Source organism: Pungitius pungitius, chromosome 12 (assembly GCF_949316345.1).
Source record: "Pungitius pungitius chromosome 12, fPunPun2.1, whole genome shotgun sequence".
Lineage (NCBI taxonomy): Eukaryota > Metazoa > Chordata > Actinopteri > Perciformes > Gasterosteidae > Pungitius > Pungitius pungitius.
Genome location: NC_084911.1, coordinates 5,801,502 through 5,810,996, shown reverse-complemented (window position 1 = coordinate 5,810,996; position 9,495 = coordinate 5,801,502). Strand labels below are relative to the sequence as shown.

General features: G+C 38.3%; 28 non-coding genes across 28 annotated transcripts; all 28 read right to left on the bottom strand.

Moving 5' to 3' along the window:
- Nucleotides 1-128: 128 nt before the first annotated feature.
- Nucleotides 129-200, bottom strand: trnac-gca (transfer RNA cysteine (anticodon GCA)). Its single transcript has one exon. It is a non-coding gene; the product is annotated as a tRNA-Cys (tRNA).
- Nucleotides 201-459: 259 nt separating this feature from the next.
- trnac-gca (transfer RNA cysteine (anticodon GCA)) lies at nucleotides 460-531 on the bottom strand. The gene has a single exon. It is a non-coding gene; the product is annotated as a tRNA-Cys (tRNA).
- A 257-nt stretch (nucleotides 532-788) lies between these two features.
- Nucleotides 789-860, bottom strand: trnac-gca (transfer RNA cysteine (anticodon GCA)). Its single transcript has one exon. It is a non-coding gene; the product is annotated as a tRNA-Cys (tRNA).
- Nucleotides 861-1,122: 262 nt separating this feature from the next.
- Nucleotides 1,123-1,194, bottom strand: trnac-gca (transfer RNA cysteine (anticodon GCA)). The gene has a single exon. It is a non-coding gene; the product is annotated as a tRNA-Cys (tRNA).
- A 260-nt stretch (nucleotides 1,195-1,454) lies between these two features.
- Nucleotides 1,455-1,526, bottom strand: trnac-gca (transfer RNA cysteine (anticodon GCA)). Its single transcript has one exon. It is a non-coding gene; the product is annotated as a tRNA-Cys (tRNA).
- Nucleotides 1,527-1,785: 259 nt separating this feature from the next.
- trnac-gca (transfer RNA cysteine (anticodon GCA)) lies at nucleotides 1,786-1,857 on the bottom strand. The gene has a single exon. It is a non-coding gene; the product is annotated as a tRNA-Cys (tRNA).
- A 257-nt stretch (nucleotides 1,858-2,114) lies between these two features.
- On the bottom strand, nucleotides 2,115-2,186 carry trnac-gca (transfer RNA cysteine (anticodon GCA)). The gene has a single exon. It is a non-coding gene; the product is annotated as a tRNA-Cys (tRNA).
- A 258-nt stretch (nucleotides 2,187-2,444) lies between these two features.
- trnac-gca (transfer RNA cysteine (anticodon GCA)) lies at nucleotides 2,445-2,516 on the bottom strand. Its single transcript has one exon. It is a non-coding gene; the product is annotated as a tRNA-Cys (tRNA).
- Nucleotides 2,517-2,774: 258 nt separating this feature from the next.
- On the bottom strand, nucleotides 2,775-2,846 carry trnac-gca (transfer RNA cysteine (anticodon GCA)). Its single transcript has one exon. It is a non-coding gene; the product is annotated as a tRNA-Cys (tRNA).
- A 262-nt stretch (nucleotides 2,847-3,108) lies between these two features.
- Nucleotides 3,109-3,180, bottom strand: trnac-gca (transfer RNA cysteine (anticodon GCA)). Its single transcript has one exon. It is a non-coding gene; the product is annotated as a tRNA-Cys (tRNA).
- Nucleotides 3,181-3,477: 297 nt separating this feature from the next.
- Nucleotides 3,478-3,549, bottom strand: trnac-gca (transfer RNA cysteine (anticodon GCA)). The gene has a single exon. It is a non-coding gene; the product is annotated as a tRNA-Cys (tRNA).
- Nucleotides 3,550-3,811: 262 nt separating this feature from the next.
- On the bottom strand, nucleotides 3,812-3,883 carry trnac-gca (transfer RNA cysteine (anticodon GCA)). The gene has a single exon. It is a non-coding gene; the product is annotated as a tRNA-Cys (tRNA).
- Nucleotides 3,884-4,145: 262 nt separating this feature from the next.
- On the bottom strand, nucleotides 4,146-4,217 carry trnac-gca (transfer RNA cysteine (anticodon GCA)). The gene has a single exon. It is a non-coding gene; the product is annotated as a tRNA-Cys (tRNA).
- A 260-nt stretch (nucleotides 4,218-4,477) lies between these two features.
- Nucleotides 4,478-4,549, bottom strand: trnac-gca (transfer RNA cysteine (anticodon GCA)). The gene has a single exon. It is a non-coding gene; the product is annotated as a tRNA-Cys (tRNA).
- A 259-nt stretch (nucleotides 4,550-4,808) lies between these two features.
- On the bottom strand, nucleotides 4,809-4,880 carry trnac-gca (transfer RNA cysteine (anticodon GCA)). The gene has a single exon. It is a non-coding gene; the product is annotated as a tRNA-Cys (tRNA).
- A 258-nt stretch (nucleotides 4,881-5,138) lies between these two features.
- Nucleotides 5,139-5,210, bottom strand: trnac-gca (transfer RNA cysteine (anticodon GCA)). Its single transcript has one exon. It is a non-coding gene; the product is annotated as a tRNA-Cys (tRNA).
- Nucleotides 5,211-5,468: 258 nt separating this feature from the next.
- Nucleotides 5,469-5,540, bottom strand: trnac-gca (transfer RNA cysteine (anticodon GCA)). The gene has a single exon. It is a non-coding gene; the product is annotated as a tRNA-Cys (tRNA).
- Nucleotides 5,541-5,802: 262 nt separating this feature from the next.
- Nucleotides 5,803-5,874, bottom strand: trnac-gca (transfer RNA cysteine (anticodon GCA)). The gene has a single exon. It is a non-coding gene; the product is annotated as a tRNA-Cys (tRNA).
- A 403-nt stretch (nucleotides 5,875-6,277) lies between these two features.
- trnac-gca (transfer RNA cysteine (anticodon GCA)) lies at nucleotides 6,278-6,349 on the bottom strand. Its single transcript has one exon. It is a non-coding gene; the product is annotated as a tRNA-Cys (tRNA).
- Nucleotides 6,350-6,611: 262 nt separating this feature from the next.
- trnac-gca (transfer RNA cysteine (anticodon GCA)) lies at nucleotides 6,612-6,683 on the bottom strand. The gene has a single exon. It is a non-coding gene; the product is annotated as a tRNA-Cys (tRNA).
- Nucleotides 6,684-6,941: 258 nt separating this feature from the next.
- Nucleotides 6,942-7,013, bottom strand: trnac-gca (transfer RNA cysteine (anticodon GCA)). Its single transcript has one exon. It is a non-coding gene; the product is annotated as a tRNA-Cys (tRNA).
- Nucleotides 7,014-7,273: 260 nt separating this feature from the next.
- Nucleotides 7,274-7,345, bottom strand: trnac-gca (transfer RNA cysteine (anticodon GCA)). Its single transcript has one exon. It is a non-coding gene; the product is annotated as a tRNA-Cys (tRNA).
- Nucleotides 7,346-7,604: 259 nt separating this feature from the next.
- Nucleotides 7,605-7,676, bottom strand: trnac-gca (transfer RNA cysteine (anticodon GCA)). The gene has a single exon. It is a non-coding gene; the product is annotated as a tRNA-Cys (tRNA).
- Nucleotides 7,677-7,934: 258 nt separating this feature from the next.
- trnac-gca (transfer RNA cysteine (anticodon GCA)) lies at nucleotides 7,935-8,006 on the bottom strand. Its single transcript has one exon. It is a non-coding gene; the product is annotated as a tRNA-Cys (tRNA).
- Nucleotides 8,007-8,264: 258 nt separating this feature from the next.
- Nucleotides 8,265-8,336, bottom strand: trnac-gca (transfer RNA cysteine (anticodon GCA)). The gene has a single exon. It is a non-coding gene; the product is annotated as a tRNA-Cys (tRNA).
- Nucleotides 8,337-8,598: 262 nt separating this feature from the next.
- On the bottom strand, nucleotides 8,599-8,670 carry trnac-gca (transfer RNA cysteine (anticodon GCA)). Its single transcript has one exon. It is a non-coding gene; the product is annotated as a tRNA-Cys (tRNA).
- Nucleotides 8,671-9,073: 403 nt separating this feature from the next.
- trnac-gca (transfer RNA cysteine (anticodon GCA)) lies at nucleotides 9,074-9,145 on the bottom strand. The gene has a single exon. It is a non-coding gene; the product is annotated as a tRNA-Cys (tRNA).
- A 262-nt stretch (nucleotides 9,146-9,407) lies between these two features.
- Nucleotides 9,408-9,479, bottom strand: trnac-gca (transfer RNA cysteine (anticodon GCA)). The gene has a single exon. It is a non-coding gene; the product is annotated as a tRNA-Cys (tRNA).
- Nucleotides 9,480-9,495: the final 16 nt, after the last annotated feature.

The window sequence follows — 9,495 nt, the reverse complement described above, 5'->3', positions numbered from 1 at the left end:
TTAAACCGTTAAAAGTATAGTAACTTCAACAAACTAAACCAAGCCATTAGTTGGATTGCTATGGGGTTGTAGTGTTTGCAATATTTGCTAACAGTTTGAAATGGTGATCATTTCGAATCTGTTTAAAGAGGGGGCACCCAGATTTGAACTGGGGACCTCTTGATCTGCAGTCAAATGCTCTACCACTGAGCTATACCCCCACATCTGATGAGATGCTCCAATTGTTGAGTGTGCATCTCGTTTCATATATATTGTCTGGATCGTCATTTCAGGGGGATTCATTACTGTGTCCTCTACAGAGGAGTTGGCATTTTCTAAGAAAATGATTAAATTAAACAGTTAAAAGTATAGTAATTTTAACAAACTAAAATAAGCCCTTAGTTGCATTGCTATGGGGTTGTAGTTTATTCAACAATTGTTGCCAGTATGAAATAGTGATCATTTTGAATTTGCTTAAACAGGGGGCACCCAGATTTGAACTGGGGAACTCTTGATCTGCAGTCAAATGCTCTACCACTGAGCTATACCCCCACATCTGATGAGATGCTCCACATGTTCAGTGTGCATCTCTTTTCATATAATTGGATTGTTTGGATCGTCATTCAGGGGGATTCATTACTTTGTCCTCTACAGACGAGTTGGCATTTCTTAAGTAACTTTTTAAATTAAACCGTTAAAAGTAAAGTAACTTCAACAAACTAAATCCTTAGTTGGATTGCTATGGGGTTGTAGTGTTTGCAATATTTGCTAACAGTTTGAAATGGTGATCATTTCGAATCTGTTTAAAGAGGGGGCACCCAGATTTGAACTGGGGACCTCTTGATCTGCAGTCAAATGCTCTACCACTGAGCTATACCCCCACATCTGATGAGATGCTCCACATGTTCAGTGTGCATCTCTTTTCATATAATTGGATTGTCTGGATCGTCATTCAGGGGGATTCATTACTGTGTCCTCTACAGACGAGGTAGCATTTTTTAAGTAAATGATTAAATTAAACAGTTAAAAGTATAGTAATTTTAACAAACTTAAATAAGCCCTTAGTTGCATTGCTATTGGCTTGTAGTTTATTCAACAAATGTTGCCAGCGTGAAATAGTGATCATTTTGAATTTGTTTAAAGAGGGGGCACCCAGATTTGAACTGGGGACCTCTTGATCTGCAGTCAAATGCTCTACCACTGAGCTATACCCCATAGTCTGATGAACTGCTCCAATTGTTGAGTGTGCATCTCGTTTTATATATATATTGTCTGGATCGTCATTCAGGGGCATTCATTACTGTGTCCTCTACCGACGAGTTGGCATTTTCTAAGAAAATGATTAAATTAAACCGTTAAAAGTATAGTAACTTCAACAAACTAAACCAAGCCATTAGTTGGATTGCTATGGGGTTGTAGTGTTTGCAATATTTGCTAACAGTTTGAAATGGTGATCATTTCGAATCTGTTTAAAGAGGGGGCACCCAGATTTGAACTGGGGACCTCTTGATCTGCAGTCAAATGCTCTACCACTGAGCTATACCCCCACATCTGATGAGATGCTCCAATTGTTGAGTGTGCATCTCGTTTCATATATATTGTCTGGATCGTCATTTCAGGGGGATTCATTACTGTGTCCTCTACAGAGGAGTTGGCATTTTCTAAGAAAATGATTAAATTAAACAGTTAAAAGTATAGTAATTTTAACAAACTAAAATAAGCCCTTAGTTGCATTGCTATGGGGTTGTAGTTTATTCAACAATTGTTGCCAGTATGAAATAGTGATCATTTTGAATTTGCTTAAACAGGGGGCACCCAGATTTGAACTGGGGACCTCTTGATCTGCAGTCAAATGCTCTACCACTGAGCTATACCCCCACATCTGATGAGATGCTCCACATGTTCAGTGTGCATCTCTTTTCATATAATTGGATTGTTTGGATCGTCATTCAGGGGGATTCATTACTTTGTCCTCTACAGACGAGTTGGCATTTCTTAAGTAACTTTTTAAATTAAACCGTTAAAAGTAAAGTAACTTCAACAAACTAAACCCTTAGTTGGATTGCTATGGGGTTGTAGTGTTTGCAATATTTGCTGACAGTTTGAAATGGTGATCATTTCGAATTTGTTTAAAGAGGGGGCACCCAGATTTGAACTGGGGACCTCTTGATCTGCAGTCAAATGCTCTACCACTGAGCTATACCCCCTAATCTGATGAACTTCTCCAATTGTTGAGAGTGCATCTCGTTTCATATATATCGTCTGGATCGTCATTCAGGGTGATTCATTTCTGTGTCCTCTACAGAGGAGTTGGCATTTTCTAAGAAAATGATTAAATTAAACAGTTAAAAGTATAGTAATTTTAACAAACTAAAATAAGCCCTTAGTTGCATTGCTATGGGGTTGTAGTTTATTCAACAATTGTTGCCAGTATGAAATAGTGATCATTTTTAATTTGCTTAAAGAGGGGGCACCCAGATTTGAACTGGGGACCTCTTGATCTGCAGTCAAATGCTCTACCACTGAGCTATACCCCCTAATCTGATGAACTTCTCCAATTGTTGAGGGTGCATCTCGTTTCATATATATCGTCTGGATCGTCATTCAGGGTGATTCATTACTGTGTCCTCTACAGAGGAGTTGGCATTTTCTAAGAAAATGATTAAATTAAACAGTTAAAAGTATAGTAATTTTAACAAACTAAAATAAGCCCTTAGTTGCATTGCTATTGGCTTGTAGTTTATTCAACAATTGTTGCTAGTATGAAATAGTGATCATTTTGAATATGCTTAAAGAGGGGGCACCCAGATTTGAACTGGGGACCTCTTGATCTGCAGTCAAATGCTCTACCACTGAGCTATACCCCCACATCTGATGAGATGCTCCACATGTTCAGTGTGCATCTCTTTTCATATAATTGGATTGTTTGGATCGTCATTCAGTGGGATTCATTACTGTGTCCTCTACAGACGAGGTAGCATTTTCTAAGAAAATGATTAAATTAAACAGTTAAAAGTATAGTAATTTTAACAAACTAAAATAAGCCCTTAGTTGCATTGCTATGGGGTTGTAGTTTATTCAACAATTGTTGCCAGCGTGAAATGGAGATAATTTTGAATTTAATTAAAGAGGGGGCACCCAGATTTGAACTGGGGACCTCTTGATCTGCAGTCAAATGCTCTACCACTGAGCTATACCCCCACATCTGAAGAAATGCTCCAATTGTTGAGTGTGCATCTCGTTTCCATAAACTTCTCCAATTGTTGAGTGTGCATCTCGTTTCATATATATTGTCTGGATCGTCATTTCAGGGGGATTCATTACTGTGTCCTCTACAGAGGAGTTGGCATTTTCTAAGAAAATGATTAAATTAAACCGTTAATAGTATAGTAACTTCAACAAACTAAACCAAGCCCTTAGTTGGATTGCTTTGGGGTTGTAGTGTTTGCAATATTTGCTAACAGTTTGAAATGGTGATCATTTCGAATATGTTTAAAGAGGGGGCACCCAGATTTGAACTGGGGACCTCTTGATCTGCAGTCAAATGCTCTACCACTGAGCTATACCCCCACATCTGATGAGATGCTCCACATGTTCAGTGTGCATCTCTTTTCATATAATTGGATTGTTTGGATCGTCATTCAGGGGGATTCATTACTTTGTCCTCTACAGACGAGTTGGCATTTCTTAAGTAACTTTTTAAATTAAACCGTTAAAAGTAAAGTAACTTCAACAAACTAAACCAAGCCCTTAGTTGGATTGCTATGGGGTTGTAGTGTTTGCAATATTTGCTAACAGTTTGAAATGGTGATCATTTCGAATCTGTTTAAAGAGGGGGCACCCAGATTTGAACTGGGGACCTCTTGATCTGCAGTCAAATGCTCTACCACTGAGCTATACCCCCACATCTGATGAGATGCTCCACATGTTCAGTGTGCATCTCTTTTCATATAATTGGATTGTCTGGATCGTCATTCAGGGGGATTCATTACTGTGTCCTCTACAGACGAGGTAGAATTTTTTAAGTAAATGATTAAATTAAACAGTTAAAAGTATAGTAATTTTAACAAACTTAAATAAGCCCTTAGTTGCATTGCTATTGGCTTGTAGTTTATTCAACAAATGTTGCCAGCGTGAAATGGTGATCATTTTGAATTTGTTTAAAGAGGGGGCACCCAGATTTGAACTGGGGACCTCTTGATCTGCAGTCAAATGCTCTACCACTGAGCTATACCCCATAGTCTGATGAACTGCTCCAATTGTTGAGTGTGCATCTCGTTTTATATATATATTGTCTGGATCGTCATTCAGGGGCATTCATTACTGTGTCCTCTACCGACGAGTTGGCATTTTCTAAGAAAATGATTAAATTAAACCGTTAAAAGTATAGTAACTTCAACAAACTAAACCAAGCCATTAGTTGGATTGCTATGGGGTTGTAGTGTTTGCAATATTTGCTAACAGTTTGAAATGGTGATCATTTCGAATCTGTTTAAAGAGGGGGCACCCAGATTTGAACTGGGGACCTCTTGATCTGCAGTCAAATGCTCTACCACTGAGCTATACCCCCACATCTGATGAGATGCTCCAATTGTTGAGTGTGCATCTCGTTTCATATATATTGTCTGGATCGTCATTTCAGGGGGATTCATTACTGTGTCCTCTACAGAGGAGTTGGCATTTTCTAAGAAAATGATTAAATTAAACAGTTAAAAGTATAGTAATTTTAACAAACTAAAATAAGCCCTTAGTTGCATTGCTATGGGGTTGTAGTTTATTCAACAATTGTTGCCAGTATGAAATAGTGATCATTTTGAATTTGCTTAAACAGGGGGCACCCAGATTTGAACTGGGGACCTCTTGATCTGCAGTCAAATGCTCTACCACTGAGCTATACCCCCTAATCTGATGAACTTCTCCAATTGTTGAGAGTGCATCTCGTTTCATATATATCGTCTGGATCGTCATTCAGGGTGATTCATTTCTGTGTCCTCTACAGAGGAGTTGGCATTTTCTAAGAAAATGATTAAATTAAACAGTTAAAAGTATAGTAATTTTAACAAACTAAAATAAGCCCTTAGTTGCATTGCTATGGGGTTGTAGTTTATTCAACAATTGTTGCCAGTATGAAATAGTGATCATTTTTAATTTGCTTAAAGAGGGGGCACCCAGATTTGAACTGGGGACCTCTTGATCTGCAGTCAAATGCTCTACCACTGAGCTATACCCCCTAATCTGATGAACTTCTCCAATTGTTGAGGGTGCATCTCGTTTCATATATATCGTCTGGATCGTCATTCAGGGTGATTCATTACTGTGTCCTCTACAGAGGAGTTGGCATTTTCTAAGAAAATGATTAAATTAAACAGTTAAAAGTATAGTAATTTTAACAAACTAAAATAAGCCCTTAGTTGCATTGCTATTGGCTTGTAGTTTATTCAACAATTGTTGCTAGTATGAAATAGTGATCATTTTGAATATGCTTAAAGAGGGGGCACCCAGATTTGAACTGGGGACCTCTTGATCTGCAGTCAAATGCTCTACCACTGAGCTATACCCCCACATCTGATGAGATGCTCCACATGTTCAGTGTGCATCTCTTTTCATATAATTGGATTGTTTGGATTGTCATTCAGGGGGATTCATTACTGTGTCCTCTACAGACGAGGTAGCATTTTCTAAGAAAATGATTAAATTAAACAGTTAAAAGTATAGTAATTTTAACAAACTAAAATAAGCCCTTAGTTGCATTGCTATGGGGTTGTAGTTTATTCAACAATTGTTGCCAGCGTGAAATGGAGATAATTTTGAATTTAATTAAAGAGGGGGCACCCAGATTTGAACTGGGGACCTCTTGATCTGCAGTCAAATGCTCTACCACTGAGCTATACCCCCACATCTGAAGAAATGCTCCAATTGTTGAGTGTGCATCTCGTTTCCATAAACTTCTCCAATTGTTGAGTGTGCATCTCGTTTCATATATATTGTCTGGATCGTCATTTCAGGGGGATTCATTACTGTGTCCTCTACAGAGGAGTTGGCATTTTCTAAGAAAATGATTAAATTAAACCGTTAATAGTATAGTAACTTCAACAAACTAAACCAAGCCCTTAGTTGGATTGCTTTGGGGTTGTAGTGTTTGCAATATTTGCTAACAGTTTGAAATGGTGATCATTTCGAATATGTTTAAAGAGGGGGCACCCAGATTTGAAGCCCTTAGTTGGATTGCTATGGGGTTGTATTGTTTGCAATATTTGCTGACAGTTTGAAATGGTGATCATTTCGAATTTGTTTAAAGAGGGGGCACCCAGATTTGAACTGGGGACCTCTTGATCTGCAGTCAAATGCTCTACCACTGAGCTATACCCCCACATCTGATGAGATGCTCCACATGTTCAGTGTGCATCTCTTTTCATATAATTGGATTGTTTGGATCGTCATTCAGGGGGATTCATTACTTTGTCCTCTACAGACGAGTTGGCATTTCTTAAGTAACTTTTTAAATTAAACCGTTAAAAGTAAAGTAACTTCAACAAACTAAACCAAGCCCTTAGTTGGATTGCTATGGGGTTGTAGTGTTTGCAATATTTGCTAACAGTTTGAAATGGTGATCATTTCGAATCTGTTTAAAGAGGGGGCACCCAGATTTGAACTGGGGACCTCTTGATCTGCAGTCAAATGCTCTACCACTGAGCTATACCCCCTAATCTGATGAACTTCTCCAATTGTTGAGAGTGCATCTCGTTTCATATATATCGTCTGGATCGTCATTCAGGGGGATTCATTACTGTGTCCTCTACAGAGGAGTTGGCATTTTCTAAGAAAATGATTAAATTAAACAGTTAAAAGTATAGTAATTTTAACAAACTAAAATAAGCCCTTAGTTGCATTGCTATGGGGTTGTAGTTTATTCAACAATTGTTGCCAGTATGAAATAGTGATCATTTTGAATTTGCTTAAAGAGGGGGCACCCAGATTTGAACTGGGGACCTCTTGATCTGCAGTCAAATGCTCTACCACTGAGCTATACCCCCTAATCTGATGAACTTCTCCAATTGTTGAGGGTGCATCTCGTTTTATATATATATTGTCTGGATCGTCATTCAGGGGCATTCATTACTGTGTCCTCTACCGACGAGTTGGCATTTTCTAAGAAAATGATTAAATTAAACCGTTAAAAGTATAGTAACTTCAACAAACTAAACCAAGCCATTAGTTGGATTGCTATGGGGTTGTAGTGTTTGCAATATTTGCTAACAGTTTGAAATGGTGATCATTTCGAATCTGTTTAAAGAGGGGGCACCCAGATTTGAACTGGGGACCTCTTGATCTGCAGTCAAATGCTCTACCACTGAGCTATACCCCCACATCTGATGAGATGCTCCAATTGTTGAGTGTGCATCTCGTTTCATATATATTGTCTGGATCGTCATTTCAGGGGGATTCATTACTGTGTCCTCTACAGAGGAGTTGGCATTTTCTAAGAAAATGATTAAATTAAACAGTTAAAAGTATAGTAATTTTAACAAACTAAAATAAGCCCTTAGTTGCATTGCTATGGGGTTGTAGTTTATTCAACAATTGTTGCCAGTATGAAATAGTGATCATTTTGAATTTGCTTAAACAGGGGGCACCCAGATTTGAACTGGGGACCTCTTGATCTGCAGTCAAATGCTCTACCACTGAGCTATACCCCCTAATCTGATGAACTTCTCCAATTGTTGAGAGTGCATCTCGTTTCATATATATCGTCTGGATCGTCATTCAGGGTGATTCATTTCTGTGTCCTCTACAGAGGAGTTGGCATTTTCTAAGAAAATGATTAAATTAAACAGTTAAAAGTATAGTAATTTTAACAAACTAAAATAAGCCCTTAGTTGCATTGCTATGGGGTTGTAGTTTATTCAACAATTGTTGCCAGTATGAAATAGTGATCATTTTTAATTTGCTTAAAGAGGGGGCACCCAGATTTGAACTGGGGACCTCTTGATCTGCAGTCAAATGCTCTACCACTGAGCTATACCCCCTAATCTGATGAACTTCTCCAATTGTTGAGGGTGCATCTCGTTTCATATATATCGTCTGGATCGTCATTCAGGGTGATTCATTACTGTGTCCTCTACAGAGGAGTTGGCATTTTCTAAGAAAATGATTAAATTAAACAGTTAAAAGTATAGTAATTTTAACAAACTAAAATAAGCCCTTAGTTGCATTGCTATTGGCTTGTAGTTTATTCAACAATTGTTGCTAGTATGAAATAGTGATCATTTTGAATATGCTTAAAGAGGGGGCACCCAGATTTGAACTGGGGACCTCTTGATCTGCAGTCAAATGCTCTACCACTGAGCTATACCCCCACATCTGATGAGATGCTCCACATGTTCAGTGTGCATCTCTTTTCATATAATTGGATTGTTTGGATCGTCATTCAGGGGGATTCATTACTGTGTCCTCTACAGACGAGGTAGCATTTTCTAAGAAAATGATTAAATTAAACAGTTAAAAGTATAGTAATTTTAACAAACTAAAATAAGCCCTTAGTTGCATTGCTATGGGGTTGTAGTTTATTCAACAATTGTTGCCAGCGTGAAATGGAGATAATTTTGAATTTAATTAAAGAGGGGGCACCCAGATTTGAACTGGGGACCTCTTGATCTGCAGTCAAATGCTCTACCACTGAGCTATACCCCCACATCTGAAGAAATGCTCCAATTGTTGAGTGTGCATCTCGTTTCCATAAACTTCTCCAATTGTTGAGTGTGCATCTCGTTTCATATATATTGTCTGGATCGTCATTTCAGGGGGATTCATTACTGTGTCCTCTACAGAGGAGTTGGCATTTTCTAAGAAAATGATTAAATTAAACCGTTAATAGTATAGTAACTTCAACAAACTAAACCAAGCCCTTAGTTGGATTGCTTTGGGGTTGTAGTGTTTGCAATATTTGCTAACAGTTTGAAATGGTGATCATTTCGAATATGTTTAAAGAGGGGGCACCCAGATTTGAAGCCCTTAGTTGGATTGCTATGGGGTTGTATTGTTTGCAATATTTGCTGACAGTTTGAAATGGTGATCATTTCGAATTTGTTTAAAGAGGGGGCACCCAGATTTGAACTGGGGACCTCTTGATCTGCAGTCAAATGCTCTACCACTGAGCTATACCCCCACATCTGATGAGATGCTCCACATGTTCAGTGTGCATCTCTTTTCATATAATTGGATTGTTTGGATCGTCATTCAGGGGGATTCATTACTTTGTCCTCTACAGACGAGTTGGCATTTCTTAAGTAACTTTTTAAATTAAACCGTTAAAAGTAAAGTAACTTCAACAAACTAAACCAAGCCCTTAGTTGGATTGCTATGGGGTTGTAGTGTTTGCAATATTTGCTAACAGTTTGAAATGGTGATCATTTCGAATCTGTTTAAAGAGGGGGCACCCAGATTTGAACTGGGGACCTCTTGATCTGCAGTCAAATGCTCTACCACTGAGCTATACCCCCACATCTGATGAGATGC